The sequence below is a fragment of the Aethalodelphis obliquidens genome, unplaced genomic scaffold, assembly GCF_003676395.1.
Source record: "Aethalodelphis obliquidens isolate GAN/ISIS:26980383/991018 unplaced genomic scaffold, ASM367639v1 scaffold33, whole genome shotgun sequence".
NCBI lineage: Eukaryota > Metazoa > Chordata > Mammalia > Artiodactyla > Delphinidae > Aethalodelphis > Aethalodelphis obliquidens.
In genome coordinates, this window is record NW_020837977.1 from 13,803,660 (window position 1) to 13,819,689 (window position 16,030).

General features: G+C 46.8%; 2 long non-coding RNA genes across 2 annotated transcripts in view; one reads left to right on the forward strand and one right to left on the reverse strand.

The window, feature by feature from the left end:
• LOC113631512 (uncharacterized) overlaps nt 1-16,030 on the reverse strand; it is a 69,941-nt gene that overhangs the window by 9,684 nt on the left and 44,227 nt on the right. The window contains exon 3 of the long non-coding RNA XR_003437366.1: nt 2,132-2,245. This is a non-coding gene — a long non-coding RNA (uncharacterized LOC113631512). The remainder of the gene's footprint in view (nt 1-2,131; nt 2,246-16,030) is intronic.
• LOC113631513 (uncharacterized) lies at nt 3,404-5,620 on the forward strand. The gene is made up of 2 exons (XR_003437367.1): nt 3,404-3,615; nt 5,352-5,620. It is a non-coding gene; the product is annotated as an uncharacterized LOC113631513 (long non-coding RNA).

Genomic DNA, 16,030 nt, shown 5'->3' on the forward strand with positions numbered 1-16,030 from the left:
GGACCCCCTAGAGTCCTGGTCCACTAGAAGCCCCCCTAGAAGTCCCACACGTGAAACAGAGTCCCTTCAGAAACCCCCTCTCTTTTTTTGTCCTTTTAGTGTTTTCCTCTGAGCTGCAGAGAACCCGCCAGGGACGGAAGACAGCATATTTGCAAGTCCCTTCCTGGCCTCTGCCTCTGGGCCCAGGAAAGAGACATCTACCAAAGTCAAATGTGGGGCAGCAGATCTGATGTGCTAGACCAGACCAAGGTCAAAACCCAACTGCTCTCCCTGCTTTTCTTTTCTTTTTTCCACGTATGGTCCTTTTAGCAAGTCAACTTAACAGAGATGAACCCCAAAAGAAAATTGACTCTAAATGGAAAGCTTTCACTCTTCCCTAATCCTGGTGGCCCACAAGGAGGCAACTTGAGAGAGCTTTAGTGCAGCTGATGGCGTGTAGGGGGCTGGAAAGTGTGTGAGGCCGCTTCTACTTCAATTTCAAGGAGATGAGCATCTCGGATTAGACTAGAATACAGGTCAAAGTGGATTCATTGGAGGCACCGATGTGCTTTGAAGGATAAAAAGGAAGGAGAAATAACCGTTGACAGAATCACAGTTCCGAAAATCAGGGAAGACTTCATGGAAGAAGTGACTTCTGAAATAAATCCGGAAGGAGCAACAGGATCTTAATAGGCAAAGACGGTGTGAAGGGAAAATGCCCTGGATGAAGGGGGTGACAAAGGCCCTGCAGTGGAGAACAGGAAATGTGAAAGGTGGGGACAGAGGCTGGATGAGTTTGGCTGGAGTATGAGGTCCATGCCCAGGAATTGCAGAAGATAAGGCTGCAAAGGAATTAGGGGGTAGAATACCAGTCAAAAGAGTTTGCACTTAATATAAAAGACAAAGGGTAGTGAATGGTCCAGCCCTACGGTGGGATGGTACTCTGCAATGAGAATGAGATTTTAAAAATTTGATTCAAATTTAACTAGTGTAAAGTCAACTCTAAAACCTGATGTTCTATTCAGTTATTGGCAATGTTTAAGGTATGTTTGGACAACTTGGTTTGTGAATCTTCTCTTAGAAATGTAATCTTACGAAAGCTAAACGCAAGATGAAGTATAACTGATAAAATTTAACTTTAAAATTGAGACGGGCTGTAACTATGCAACACACACTGGATTTGAAGCTCAGTACAAACATAGGATATAAAACATCTTATTCCTTATTCTGATGTGGATCATACTTTGTAACGATAATATCTTGGATTTCTTGGGTTACGTTAAAATGTTATGAAAAATGAAGACCAAAAAAAGGCAAGGAGGAGCCATGGAAGGTCTTTGAGCTGGGCTGCTACCTGATTAAAGATGCATTAAAATAATAACAATTAATAAGAAGAAGGACTCTGAGGAAGTGTGTGAGGCAGGTTGCAAGGAGAGTCTAGAGACAAGAAAATCCACAGAGAGGTTCTCTAACGGCTACCGCAGACAAAGCCTGAGTCAGAGGCTCAGAGATACATACTTTACTCTCCAAACATGGCTCCCTGTTCTCAGGGATGTTCCCGCTGGGCTAACTAAGCCTTACTCCCCCAGTACTTCACAGTCAGGAGAGTTCTGGGCTCTATTGGGAGGGGTCAGTTACTGTGAAGAGTCACCCCGAAGGGTCCTGGACCGACCCTGACCCCTGGTTTGACTTGGAGGCAACCTGAGAAACTTTGTTATTGCATCTCAGGCTGGAATTTACCATTGGAAATGCAGCCTTTATCACTGGCATAAGGAGAACTGTTTTGCATTTGATGACATTTTCGAAATGGTGTGAAAAAACCTTGACATTTTTATTAGAAAATCTATAAAGCCCAAACAAATGGTTTCATGCGGCTCTGCCTCATTCTTCATATGTTCATTGGCAATCCATCATCCCTCCCACCCCCCTTGAACCCAGCAGCGGCAACGTCTTGCCTGGGAATAAAAGGGCCTCTCAGAGAAGCCGTTTCAACCTCGCTTGTCCTGTGCCTCTCAACTTTTACCCCTTAAATCAACTACAATCATCCCATTTTCACTGGCCCCCTTCCTGGAAGGCTAAACAGTGCTGTCACCTCCTTCCAGAGCCTCTTCCTGTACCTCTCATGACACTGAATTACAGAAGCTTGACCCACCTCCTCTTGAGTTGTACATGGGACTCTCCTTCTCTGGACTCTCTTACACGTGATTCATCTTCCAGTTTGGACCAAATAATTGGATTCAGAGCAAATCAGTGAAGGCTTTCTCTCCTGAAAAAAAAAAATACGTCCCTTTCTTAGATTACCATTTTGGATAAAGATCTCAGCTACCCTAAATTTCAACTAAGGTAGCCTGCATCATTCTGCCTCACCGTCTACTGTACCACACCCGAGATGACTTCATCTGTCTGCCCATCGGTGTGCGACCTCCTGCCTCTGCCTTTAGGCTTCCTAAGACCAAGTGTTGTTTGACTTTCTCTCGCCGTCTCCACCGTGGGGGTTCTCCCCTGCTCCCCCTGCTCCGGGCCCTGTCTCTCACTCACTGGGCTGACACTGAGCTCTTAAGCACGGGTATCGCTGCTCATCCATTGGACCCCATCACTCTTTCTGCATCTTCAAGTGAGTCTGGTGTCTCTGCCAACACCATCACCATCTGGTTCTTTCTTAATTCTCCACCTGGCTCCCTCCTGCTTCCTTTGATTAATCAGCTTCTCTCTATGTTCTGTTTTGTACTCCCCTGTGTCTTTCTTTCTTTAACCAAATTTGTTGAACCAACCAATGGTTGGCCAAGGAGGGTGTTAGCGTGAGTTTTGTCTTACAAGGTCTTCATGTTTGCATTTAATTCTCACCCCATCCTTATGAAGGAGAGAGGACGGAGGTTATCGGCTCTACTTTCAAGAGGGTAAAATGGAGGCTCAGAGAGGGTAAATCCCTTTCCTAAGGCTCCCCAGCTCATAAAGGGCAGAGGTGAGACCCAGGTCTTCCGCCCCCAAATCACAACTCCTCTCTGCAGAACCCCACGTTCTCACTTCCTCGTTGCCGCTCTCCTGCACTCTCATTTCTGATTTCGGGCCTCTCCCACCTCTCATCCGTTCTCTGCTTAGCTTGGCTTCACCCACGTGGCTTCCTCTCCTCTTTGTCCTCTGCCCCAGGTTCCTCTTGCACAGTAACTGCCGGCCAACAGCCACACACACTGAGCTGAAATGGACAGGTCAGCCAGAGGTCCCGGCTCATCCCAGAGCCCACAAGCTACAAGCTACAAGCTACAAGCTTGGCTACAAGCTCTTTAGAGCAGGATCTTGCTCTGAAATGCTGCCACTGGCTGTCCCCCACCTGCTCTCCACCCTCCCGCTGTCCTGTCACCTCCATCTCACAAACACCCATCAAACCCCAGGATACTGGCCGCTGGATGGCAGGACTGTCCCCTGTGTTCCCAAATCACCTTAGGCTGTAGCACCTGGGGGGCTCATCTGTGTTTTTTTCACGCTTATTGTGATTTGTAGGACACTCTGGGAGCAAACAGATACCAGGGTGAGGGCTGACAGGAAAGGAAGACCCAGATGGCAGATTCTCCGGCCACACAAGAGACTGACTACCTGTGCGAGCTGCACTGCCTGACAGTCAACAAACCTGTACTTCAGGTAAAGGGAAAGTCTGTCCAAAAAAAAAAAAGTCTGCTTTGTTGTGGGTTTTTTCTTTTCATGCCAAGACTTCTGGGGTCATGTTTACTGACTCCCCTCCAAGACCAGGATCAGACCCAGACAGAAATGCAGGGACAGGAAATAGAATTCCTGCGACACCTCAAGCCTGGCAGGAGTTCTTTTTGTCCCTTGATCCATCTCCTGTGCCACCCAGAGTGACAGCAGCCAGACCAGGCAGGCCCGAAAAGCCACAGAGAAGAATTGACGCCCCCTCCCCGTCCTACACCCCAGGGGCCAGCGCCACGAGGGCAAGCTCTCACATCACGTGGCACTCTGGTTGGGTATCCTGGTATTGCACCGCAGCTACGGAATCAAAGTCAGATAAGCTCACCGAACAAGGCTGAGGGTGTTCCAGCTTGAAGTTGACACCAGGATGGGTGGGAAGCAGGTAGGGAGTGGGTGGGGACCAGCCAGCCAGCCCTCCCGGCGTGACATAGCACCTCTCCGCCTGTCCTCTCAAATCCTTGCCAACTAAGGCCTCAGCGCGGCCAGCAAAAGAGACCAGCCCCCTTCCCCCTCCTGCCTTTTGTCCTCCCTGACAGAGCACTCCACTAGGAGTCCACTATATCAGCGGTCCCCAACCGTTTTGGCGCCAGGGACCGGTTTTGTGTAAGGCAATTTTTCAACAGACAGCGGGGTTGGGCGGGGGAATGGTGCAGGCGATGGGGAGCAATGGGGAGCAATGGAGAGCGGCAGAGGAAGCTTCGCTCGTAGCCCGCCACTCACCTCCCGCTGTGCTGGCCCGTTCCTAACAGCCGTGCACTAGTACTGGTCCGAGGCCCAGGGGTTGGGGACCCCTGCACTATATGGATTCTTTCTTACTGGAAACGATGCAAAAGCACAAATGCTCATCGCCTCAGCTTGTTTTTTGGTTTGGGTTTGGGTTTGGGTTTTTGGCCAAGCTGCGCGGCTTGTGGGATCTTAGTTCCCTGATCAGGGACCGAACCCGAGCCCTTGGCAGTGAAAGCACCGAGTCCTAACCACTGGACCACCAGGGAATTCCCTATCAGCTTGTTTTAAAAAGAAGATCATGCCTTCCTTCCATCGCCTTCCCAACCTTCCCGCCATCCTACACACACACACACACACACACACACACACACACACACACACACACACTCACACTCACCCAGCAACACCTGAGGGTTGGTAAGAATCCTGAGAGTGCTGTGAGCTCCTTTCCATGAACTCTGCATAAATATTAGAGCATCTTTTGACCATGACCACCTGGCTATTTAAAGTGATCCTATACTATTTAAAAGAAAAAAATCTTAGGCTCTTTTCAGCTGAAGAAGAGAGAGCTCGGTAGCAGCTTGAGTAAGGTGACAGCCTCCCCTTTCCTTCATGGCACAGTTTACACAGAAGGAAGAGAGCGGCTGGGCCAGGCAAGGCACGACAGGAACCTGGTCCCTTCCCAGCTCGGATGGAGACTAGAAAAACTTGGGATCTGCCACCCTCCTCCCCATTTGATTTTATTCTAACCAGCACAGATTTAATACATGTACACTGTATATGTATGTATGTATATATATATATATTTATTTATTTAAATATATAAATATATCAAATGTATACATATTTGCATACATTTATATGCTACACAGATTGTTTGCTTGTTGTGAGCCCAGGCTCTAGACACTGAGAGTGTACTACTGCACTGTCGGTCTGTATTTTAGGCAAGGATGTCCCACGATTGTTTCTAGATGTTAACTGCAGTGGCTCCCAGGATTCCCAGCATGTCTGTCTACTCCCTGAAAGCTCTTTGAGGGCTTCTCGTCATTACAGTTCCCTGAGTTTTCACTCTTTCCTGGCAAGCCATCTGACCTCTCTGCGCCGCAGCTGTGGTCACCATCCGCCAACTCCATCCATCAAGACTATTCAAAATTGCAACCAGAAATTTTGTTTCCGCAAAATCTAGAATTAAAATTTTCTTTCCTTCAAACCTCCATTTAGGTTTCATGCTTCATTTTTTTTCCCCTCAAATTCATTATTTATGCTCTTGGAATAGACAGGGCTGTGCACGAGAGAGAACATGTCTACCTTTATTTCGTCATTTAGCCCCGTTAGCTGAGGCCGCTCCCCTCCGTGGTTGTCCCTTGAACACTTACAATTGCCGTTAAACAGAAGAGCAGAGGACTGCAGAACGAAGGGGCCTTCGAGAGTCAAAGGTTGCAGACAAACAGCCCATGGGCTTGAAAGCCTCTGCCTGCTTCTCCTCAGAAGAAGCGGGGGTGCCAACCGGCAGGCCTTGCCCACAGCCATGAACCCTGGCCGGAGGGACATTTTGAGTGACCGAGAACCACCAGAGCACCACTCAGAGGAATCCATAACTGGTGATGGCATTTTCAGGATGCAGGAACGTGGGACCAGGAAGAGAGAAAAGCGAGAGGAAAGGCCCAGAGCCAGAGCTGCTGCTGCTCTGACCTGGGACAGAGGCGGGGACAGAGACAGAATTTTCAAAAGACCTTTTCACTTTTCTCATCTTCGGAACCAAGTAGCTCTCTCTCCCTTTTTCTTTATATTTTCAGGGGTTGTTACTGGTGCTCTTTACTTCCTTTTGTGTTAATTGAAGAAACACCGAAAGGCTATTTTCTGAAGATATCGCAAGCAACCCCATCGGCTCAGGACAGATTTTCCTTCGTTCCTAAGATGACAATTGTGAACCTGTGCTCCAGTGACACAGGGCATGTGACCAGTAAGACAACAGTTGGACGATGTCCTGAAACCCCTAACAATATGTGGTCGGAGGAGACTCACCAAGTCCGTTTTTGTTTTTTTTTGCGGTACGCGGGCCTCTCACTGTTGTGGCCTCTCCCGTTGCGGAGCACAGGCTCCGGACGCGCAGGCTCAGCGGCCATGGCTCACAGGCCCAGCCGCTCTGCGGCATGTGGGATCCTCCCGGACTGGGGCACGAACCTGCGTCCCCTGCATCGGCAGGCGGACCCTCAACCACTGCGCCACCAGGGAAGCCCCACCAAGTCCATTTTTGATTCAGCAGCATCGCAGCCCAAAAGTTCTCAGCTCTGCCCTCATTTGCCCCTTGCCAGTGGTGGTACAGCAGGCATGGGATGTGAGGGAGCTGGGCGGGAAACAGAAGGAAACAAAGTCTGATTGCCAGTTCAGCCCAGTCAGAGCTGCAGTAATACCCGCTCATGGACCATAGGTTATCCCAGCGAAATACAGGGCAGCAACACGCAGCAACACATTTTTTCCTTTTTTATATTGAAATATAGTTGCTGTACAATATTATATGTTACAGATGTACAATATAGTGATTCACAATTTTTAAAGATTATACTCCATTCATAGTTATTATAAAATATTGGCTATATTCCTCGTGTTGTACAATATATCCTTGTAGCTTATTTTATACCTAATAGTTTGCACCTCTTAATCCCCACCCCTATCTTGCCCCTCCCCCTTCCCTCTCCCCACTGGTAACTCCTAGTATGTTCTCTATATCTATGAGTCTGCTTCTTTTTTGTTACACTCACTAGTTTGTTGTATTTTTTAGATTCCACATATACGTGATATCATACAGTATTTGTCTTTCTCTGTCTTATTTCACTTAGCATAACGCCCTCCGAGTCCGTCCATGCTGCTGCAGATGGCAAAATTTTGTTCTTTTTTATGGCCGAGTACTATTCCATTATATATGTATATAAATACCACATCTTCTTTATCCATTTATCTGTTGATGGACGCTTAGGTTGCTTCCATATCTTGGCAATTGTAAATAATGCTGTCATGAACATTGGGGTCTAGGTATCTTTTCAAATTAGTGTTTTTGTTATTTTCAGATACATCCAGGAGTGGAATTGCTGGGTCATATGGTAGTTCCATTTTTCATTTTTTCATTTTCTGAGAAACCTCTATACTATTTTCCACAGTAGCTGCACCAATTTACAGTCCCACCAGCAGTGCACAAGGTTCCCTTTACTCCACATCCTTGCCAACATTTGTTATTTGTGTTCTTTTTGACGACAGCCATTCTGAAAATGTCAACAAATTGAACCAGCACTGATCAAGTGCCTGTTTTATCCAAGTTTTAATATACAGGTTTTCATTTAGCTTTCTGTTAATGGGTTGAACTGTGCCCCCCACCCCCCAAAAATTCATGTGTTGAAGTCCTAACCCCCAGTTCCTCAAAATGGGACTCTATTTGGAGACTGGGTCATTAAAGAGGTAGTTAAGGTAAAATAAGGTTGTAGATCCTAATCCAATCTGACTGGTGTCCTTATAAGAAGATGAGATCAGGGTACAGATCAAGGAACGACTATGTTTAGACACAGGGAGAAGATGGCCACCCACAAGCCAGGCAGAGAGGCCTCAGGAGAAACCAACCCTGCAGACACCTTGATCTTGGACCTCCAGCCTTCAGAACTGTGAGAGAACAGGTTTCTGTTGTTTCCGCCCCCAGTCTGTGGTATTCTGCAGCCCGAGCAGATGAGGGCACCTTCTCAACAGCCTGTACACTCAGAACAGAAGCAAGGATATAAAAGCTCAGTGATAGAAAGTAACTTGCTCAGAATCAGAATTGTGATGGGGAAAAGCAGGCATGAAAAGGCATCCTCTGTCCTCAACTCAGGAGCCTTGAACAGACAGTGCAGTTTCCAGCTCCTGAAGACGGGAGAGGCACTGAGCAAGAACGTCCCATCCTACGGAGTGAACCCAGGGATTAAACCCATAACTGCCCACCCTGGGCAGCTCTAGAGAAATCATTGACGTGGAGGTCCATGAGGGGCTGCAGTGAGGCTGCCCTGTCTCCTGCCGCTCGGAGGAGTGAAGCCCTGAGCAGCTTCACGGGCAGGTCCCTCCCCAGGGCTCCACGTGTGTCATACCAGGTGATCCTCACTGCGTCCCATGAGCTCGGGACTTCCATTTTTCCCCATAGCTTTCCTCTCTTGGGTGCCCTCCATTACATTGATTCAAAGAAGACCTCTGCTTCAGAAAGTATTCTTTGGGTCACTTCTTGTGGTGCTGTTTTATGCCACTCCTTGTCTGCTCCTTCTAGCACTTTCTCTCCATCTTCCTTTCTCACAGAAATGCTATCTTCTCTTGCACGCTACATATCATACACATGCAAGCTGACCGTGTCTTTATTTTCTACAACTGTGGCCCCTGAAATTATTCTATATTCAACCCCCACTAGACGGGAAGCTTGGAAATAGGTGATGGAACACAGGAGACAATGAGACTAGTTGGCTCTCGTAGAGTTTACAGGTGAGTATCAAAGATGAAAGCAGACAATTACTTACAAATTAGACGCATTTCCTTACCAAAATAGAGACATAAGGGACTAAAGCAAGTTACCGAATGAGCTGCCCGAGAATGTGGCATCTCAGGGAAACCTGAATGGTCAGGGCTTGGTGAGGCCAGGCGGGAGCGAGGATGAACCAGGCAGAACAAAGAGCTCGTTGGCTTTTCGCATCAGAGCAGGCGTGGCCGAGCTGGGAGCCTGCACAATCGTGTGACGGGCATGAATGAGGTGAGAGGATGCAGAAGCCACATTGTGCCCATCCTGAGAAGCCACCACAAGGACTATGCACTATATACCAAGGATAATAGGACCACACAAAGTTTTCTTTGTTTGTTTAACTTTTTTTCTTCTTCTTCTTCTTCTTTGGCCACGCTGTGCAGCTTGAAGGATCTTAGTTCCCCGGTCAGGGATTGAACCCAGACCTCGGCAGTGAAAGCACCGAGTCCTGAGCACTGGACCGCCAGGGAATTCCCAAAGGGTTTTTTTTGTTTGTTTGTTTTTTGTGTGTGGTACGCGGGCCTCTCACCGTTGTGGCCTCTCCCGTTGCGGAGCACAGGCTCCGGACGCGCAGGCTCAGCGGCCATGGCTCACGGGCCCAGCCGCTTCGTGGCATGTGGGATCTTCCCGGACTGGGGCACGAACCTGCGTCCCCTGCATCGGCAGGCGGACTCTCAACACTGCGCCACCAGGGAAGCACCCCCAAAAAAGGGTTTTTAATAGAGGAAAAATTTGGTCTGATATGGAGGAGGAGCTGAGAGCTTATTTTACTTTTTATTTAAAATTTTTGATACGCAATCATACCTTCACATGTTTTCAAACACCAGAAAGCTTGAGAAGGTGTTCAGTAAAAGCTCCTCCCTTGTCCCTCATTTGCTTCTCTCCTAAATGGTATCGATTTTTTATAGTCTCTTATGTGTCCTTCCCGACTTTTTCTATACTCACTCATAATCAAATAAAACTAGCAATTCTTATTTTTCTCCTTACATATTCAAAAAGTAGGGCTTCCCTGGTGGCACAGTGGTTGAGAGTCCGCCTGGCACAGTGGTTGAGAGTCCGCCTACCGATGCAGGGGACACGGGTTCGTGCCCCGGTCCGGGAGGATCCCACATGCCGTGGAGCGGCTGCGCCCGTGGGCCATGGCCGCTGAGCCTGCGTGTCCAGAGCCTGTGCTCCGCAACGGGAGAGGCCACAACAGTGAGAGGCTCGCGTACCGCAAAAAAAATAAAAAAATAAAAAAGAAGTAGCATACCATGCGCTGTGTTCTGTACCTTGAATTTTTCTGTGATAGCTCTTGACTGTTTTGCATATTGTCGATTTAGCTCTTAGTGTTAGTATGAGTATGAGTACGAGTGTTAATATTAGTATTAGTATCAGTTATCTTTTCACAAATGTAAGTTTCTCCTCTCTGACCAGATGGTTCTGAGAGGCAGAAGCTGAGTCTTATTCAACTTTGTATGAGGTAGGCGTTCGTTAAAAAAAATCTGTTGAATTGAAGTAGGTGAAGAAAGAGTATCTTTGTCAAATAAATCAGTTACTATTGAAAAAAACAAATGCTTCATCTGGCCTATTCACTTGAATTTTTACTTTTACTTAGGCTACTTTCCCAAGAGTCACAAAGGCAGACAGAATACGTGATGAACCCACTCCACCATGCCCCAGCTTCAACAGTTACCAACATTTTGACGAGCTTGATTCTCATCTATGCACACCACCCATCCACTCTGGGGAAGGAGAGGGCTGAAGTATTTTAAAACAAAGACATCATGTCACTTCCTCTGTAAATACCCGAGAATTCACCTCTAACCGATAGAGCCTTCGCTTCGCGAACAGAAGGGTGTGCAGGCAAAATTAAGAGTAGCTCTTCAGCTAATGTCCACGCCGTGGTCAGATTTCCCTGATTTTCTCCAGAAGGTCTGTATACACTTGGCTTGTTGAAATCAGGAGTCACGCTCAGCCCACGGATAACACTTGGTCACTGTGTTGACAGTTCTTACACCTCTTTGATTCCATCACAATCCCCTCTCTTCCCTCTTCTGTCTCTCGCATGCCATTGATTTGTTAGAGAAACCAGGTCATCTGTCCTGCTCAGTGCCCCACATTCTGCATTTGTCTGATTGCTTCTTTGCGGTCATATAACTTATTTTCTGTCCCCCATATTTTCCTGGAAACTGGCAAGATTTGTGTTTGGAAAATGTAATCCAAGTTGCTGTGAGGAGAACTGATGAGAGGTGGGAGAGTGGACAGTGAAAGGCCACGCTGTCCCCCAGGCAGGAGAGAAGGGTTCCCTACATGACAGCGGTGGCACATAGCTCCAGGGGTGCGAGGACAGAGAAGTGGGATGATTCAAGAAAAACTTAGGAGATATGCTCAACCAGACTGCTGGCTAATCGGGAAGGAGGATGCTTCTCGACGCTCTGTGAGGAATCTGGGTCTTCCCATGAGACAAACGGAAAAGTCTGCTTCCCCTGGAAACATTTACATGTTTTCTGACAATCTCCTCACAATAATCATTTATGACAAATTTTAAGGGCATGCAAAGTTGTAGTATTATTGTTGGTATTAAATTTTATTGCTGTGGCTTTAAAATGTAAACAAAAATAATTCCTTAAGTAGCTGGAAATTGTAATGATACTCTTGGGAATAGATTTTATTGTTATGGATACTGTAAAGCACAAAGATAATAAATTTAAATTGTGGTATTAGTATTGGGAATATATTTTACTGCTCTGGCTAGAACACAAAGAAGCAGGACCCCTAACTTTCTTCTCCCCAGCAACAGGTTTATATGAAATGACGCTGGATCTGGTGTGTAGGGAGGATCAAAGGTCACCAGCATCACAGATCACGTGACAAGGTGATAAACCTGGGCTGATGGGAGAAGGTAGAGAGAGGCTTGTCTCTTACAGGTGGCCAGGGAGCTGGAGAGACACAGGCCCAGTGTCTCTGAGTAGGAGGTGCAGGTGGTCACATGGCCTGCGGGAGGGTCATCTGGGAGGAACTGCTGCAAATCCACCCCCACTGAGATGTCTTTGCATCCCACCCGCTAGCACATGCACTGCTTCACCTGCTCCCAGATTTGAGTCTAGTTTTGAAAACAAGCTCTACAGACCATTTGGGTTTGGGTATTGTATGGTCTTTCACGTCATGAACACTGCCCGCGGCTCCCTCCGTATCCATCTCAGTGGAGGGACCCCCATGCTCCTGGGCAGAAGCAGCCTAGAAGCTGCTGACTCTCCTCTCTCTCTCACCACGGCACATCATCAGCCACTAGCCCTGCTGATTCTGCCTCCCCAAGTATCTTTCACATCAGTTGCTGTCTCTCCACCCCATCTCAGGCTGCCATCATTTCTCACAGCGTCTTTACTGTTTCGGATCCCACACCTTGCAGCCCATCCTCCACGCTCATCATCATAATAACCACTTCTATTGAGCAGCAGTAATGTGCCGGGGACCGTGCGCAGCACCTTATATCCGCATCTCATCTGACCCTCACGACTTCCCGATGGTGGAGGGACATCTCTTTTTCATAAATGAGGAAACTCGGTTCAGAGGTTAAACATTAAAAGACATAATAGACAACGAAAATCACCAGGCATAAGCAGAAAATAAACATTAGTTTTTTGTTTTAAACATCTTTATTGGAGTATAATTGCTTTACAATGGTGTGTTAGTTTCTGCTTTATAACAAAGTGAATCAGCTATACATATACATATATCCCCATATCCCCTCCCTCTTGCGTCTCCCTCCCACCCTCCCTATCCCATCCCTCTATGTGGTCACAAAGCACCGAGCTGATCTCCCTGTGCTATGCGGCTGCTTCCCACTAGCTAGCTATTTTACATTTGGTAGTGTGTATATGTCCATGCCACTCTCTCACTTCGTCCCAGCTTACCCCTCCCCCTCCCCGTGTCCTCAAGTCCATTCTCTACGTCTGCAACTTTATTCCTGGTCTGCCCCTAGGTTCATCAGTACCATTTATTTTTTTTTAGATTCCATATATATGTGTTAGCATATGGTATTTGTTTTTCTCTTTCTGACTTACTTCACTCTGTACGACAGACTCTAGGTCCATTCACTTCACTACAAATAACTCAATTTCGTTTCTTTTTATGCCTGAGTAATATTCCATTGTATATATGTGCCACATCTTCTTTATCCATTCATCTGTCAATGGATACTCAGTTGCTTCCATGTCCTGGCTATTGTAAATAGTGCTGCAGTGAGCATTGTAGTTCATGACTCTTTTTTGAATTATGGTTTTCTCAGGGTATATGCCCAGTAGTGGGATTGCTGGGTCATATGGTAGTTCTATTTTTAGTTTTTGTGTGTGTGTGTGTGTGGTACGCGGGCCTCTCACTGCTGTGGCCTCTCCCGTTGCGGAGCACAGGCTCCGGACGCGCAGGCTCAGCGGCCATGGCTCACGGGCCCAGCGGCTCCGCGGCATGTGGGATCTTCCCGGACCGGGGCACAAACCCGTGTCCCCTGCATCGGCAGGCGGACTCTCAACCGCTGCGCCACCAGGGAAGCCCTATTTTTAGTTTTTTAAGGAACCTCCATACTGTTCTCCATAGTGGCTGTATCAATTTACATTCCCACCAACAGTGCAAGGGGGTTCCCTTTTCTCCACACCCTCTCCAGCATTTACTGTTTATAGATTTTTTGATGATGGCCATTCTGACCAGTGTGAGGCTTAGGTCCTTTTTTATTCTTTAATACGCCTATTGTCATTTCTTCCTTCCTCCCTTCCTTCCTTCTTTCCTTCCTTCCTTCTTCCCTCCCTCCTTCCTTCCCTCCCTTCCTTCAACAAATAAACCCCTTGGAATTAAACACAACAGCACTGCCAATTTCTCCAGACTCATCCATCATCACAACCCTAAGTAAGGGTAGCACTCATTAACAAAGTAACGTGTAGTTCTTGGAATGCCATTTGCTCGCATCTAGAATGTAATCCCTTTCCCTTTCATTATCTCAAGTCCTATTATCCTTCCAGATTTGTTTTAGACATCATCACCAGGAAGGCTACTTTTTTTTTTTTTTAATTGGAGTGTAGTTGCTTTACAATGTTGCGTTAGTTTCTGCTGTACAGCAAAGTGAATCAGCTATACGTATACATATATCCCCTCTTTTTTGGATTTCCTTCCCATTTAGGAGGAAGTCTACTTTTAAACTATGCATTTCCAAACACCATGAGCACACGCGTGTACACACACGGCTGGATCTCTGGCTTCCTCCTGGCTCCTACTGTACCCTGGGCATCTCCCTATCTTGGTGTTTATCGTACTACATTGTAACCATCCCCCTGGTCTTGGAAGCACTTCTGGACTGTAACCGGCCTGAGGGCAGGGCCTGTGTCCTTTGTGTGTAAGCTCCCAGAATCTGCTGCCTGAATCCCAGTTCACAGTGAGCGCTCAGCGACAGCTTGCTGAGTGAATACACAAGTAAACAAAAAGGATAAAATACAATGAATTCAACAGTGATTATTAGAACAATGAGACATAAGCCTCCTCAATCTCAAAGAAATTTCAGGTCATGCTTTATTTAGTTTGAGGAATTATATTTATATACTACATTTCAAATTCAATCCGCAGTTACTCACCTGTTCTCAAACACCCAGCAACACGCTACCTATAAACTCAAGGCAGACCAAAATTAATGGAGGATAAGCAGTCCTTTTCAGTGGCCTTCAGCGAGTGCATGGAAAAGATCACCATAGCAACCACACAAATAAATATTGGGAGTAATGTTTACCGTGTCACAGCAAACTTGGAACGCTACAATCAGTTAAAGAAATTAGGTTTAGTAAGTTTGAATGCTCTCAAATGCTGGAATCAGCCCAACTTCTGTGAGCTTCTTGTTTGGGAGAAAACTCCTAAATTCTCAAGTTACACGAAGCTCTGTGCTTTGCATTTGGTCGCCATTGAGGTCAGAAACTTGCAGAGTCAGAGTATGGAATCTGAGCATATGGAAAGTCCGAGAAGCCGACAGGAACCAGGCCTCTGACCAGCGCCGCTTCCTGCCTCCATTTCTGTTTCCATAGAAATGACCATTGGCTCAGCAAAAACAAGTTCAAGATTCTTCCACTTTGTTTTCCTTTCTTCTTCCTTTGAGATAACCCCTCAAAGTTGTGCTAATTAGAGAAAATGGGCTCGTGGATGAAATTTGAAATGTTTGAGAAGTTAAATATCCTCCTAGTAGCAAGAGCGTGTCTCTACTCTGTCTCACATGGGCCTGCTCCAGTGACAGTTACCCGCCCCCATCTGGGGAGGTGCTCACAACCTCTGGATCTACAATCATCTTTCCGGTCACTTCCAGCAGTTGGATAACCTTTGTGACTGAACACGTTGCTGGGGATTCACGATGGTCCCTATCAAACTGAGATGAATGCATTCCCTAATGTCTGTTTTTATTACATTAGCCTGGGAAGATGAAATCAAAAGGACTACGTTCAACAAAAATGTCCTATGTCGACAGTTCAATACTGGAGATTGCCCTGATTGTGTGCTGGATAAAGGCTAAACGTGCAGCTACCTGTTAGTCTGACAAGGCTGTCCTCAAGCCAGCAGGTTGCTTAGGCTTCTTCTTCTTTTTTTTTTTTTTCTCACAGCAGCCCTCTAATCCCAACAAACCTACTGGATTAACAAAAACCCGAAAGTAAGATAGCACAAAATGCTATCCCTGCATGAGCTACTCTTCTACTTTGCAAACTACAATTACACCAGTTCAACCTAAATGGCCCCGAACATTATTTCATTAATTCAAGCCATTTCAGAACTGGTAAATATTCCCTCTTCTTGGATTTTCTGTTATTATTCGTTCTCAGCAGAGAATCACGAAGCAGGCAGAGGCCACAACGGAGAACGGCGCCAACGGCACAGTCAAGATGACAGGAAGTGAGGGGCTGGCACAGGAACGGGAGTGAGAGTTGACAAAGTCGATTCGGATAGAAAAAGAGAGAAAACGAACAGGGGGAAAGAGAGAGAGAGATCAAAGAGAGGGAGATCAAGGAGGAACTCTCCAGGTGGGTAGATGGAGCTGAACGGGCTGGTCCAGGGCCCGCGGCTGGCGTGGGACAGTCATCTAGGAAACCGGGTCCA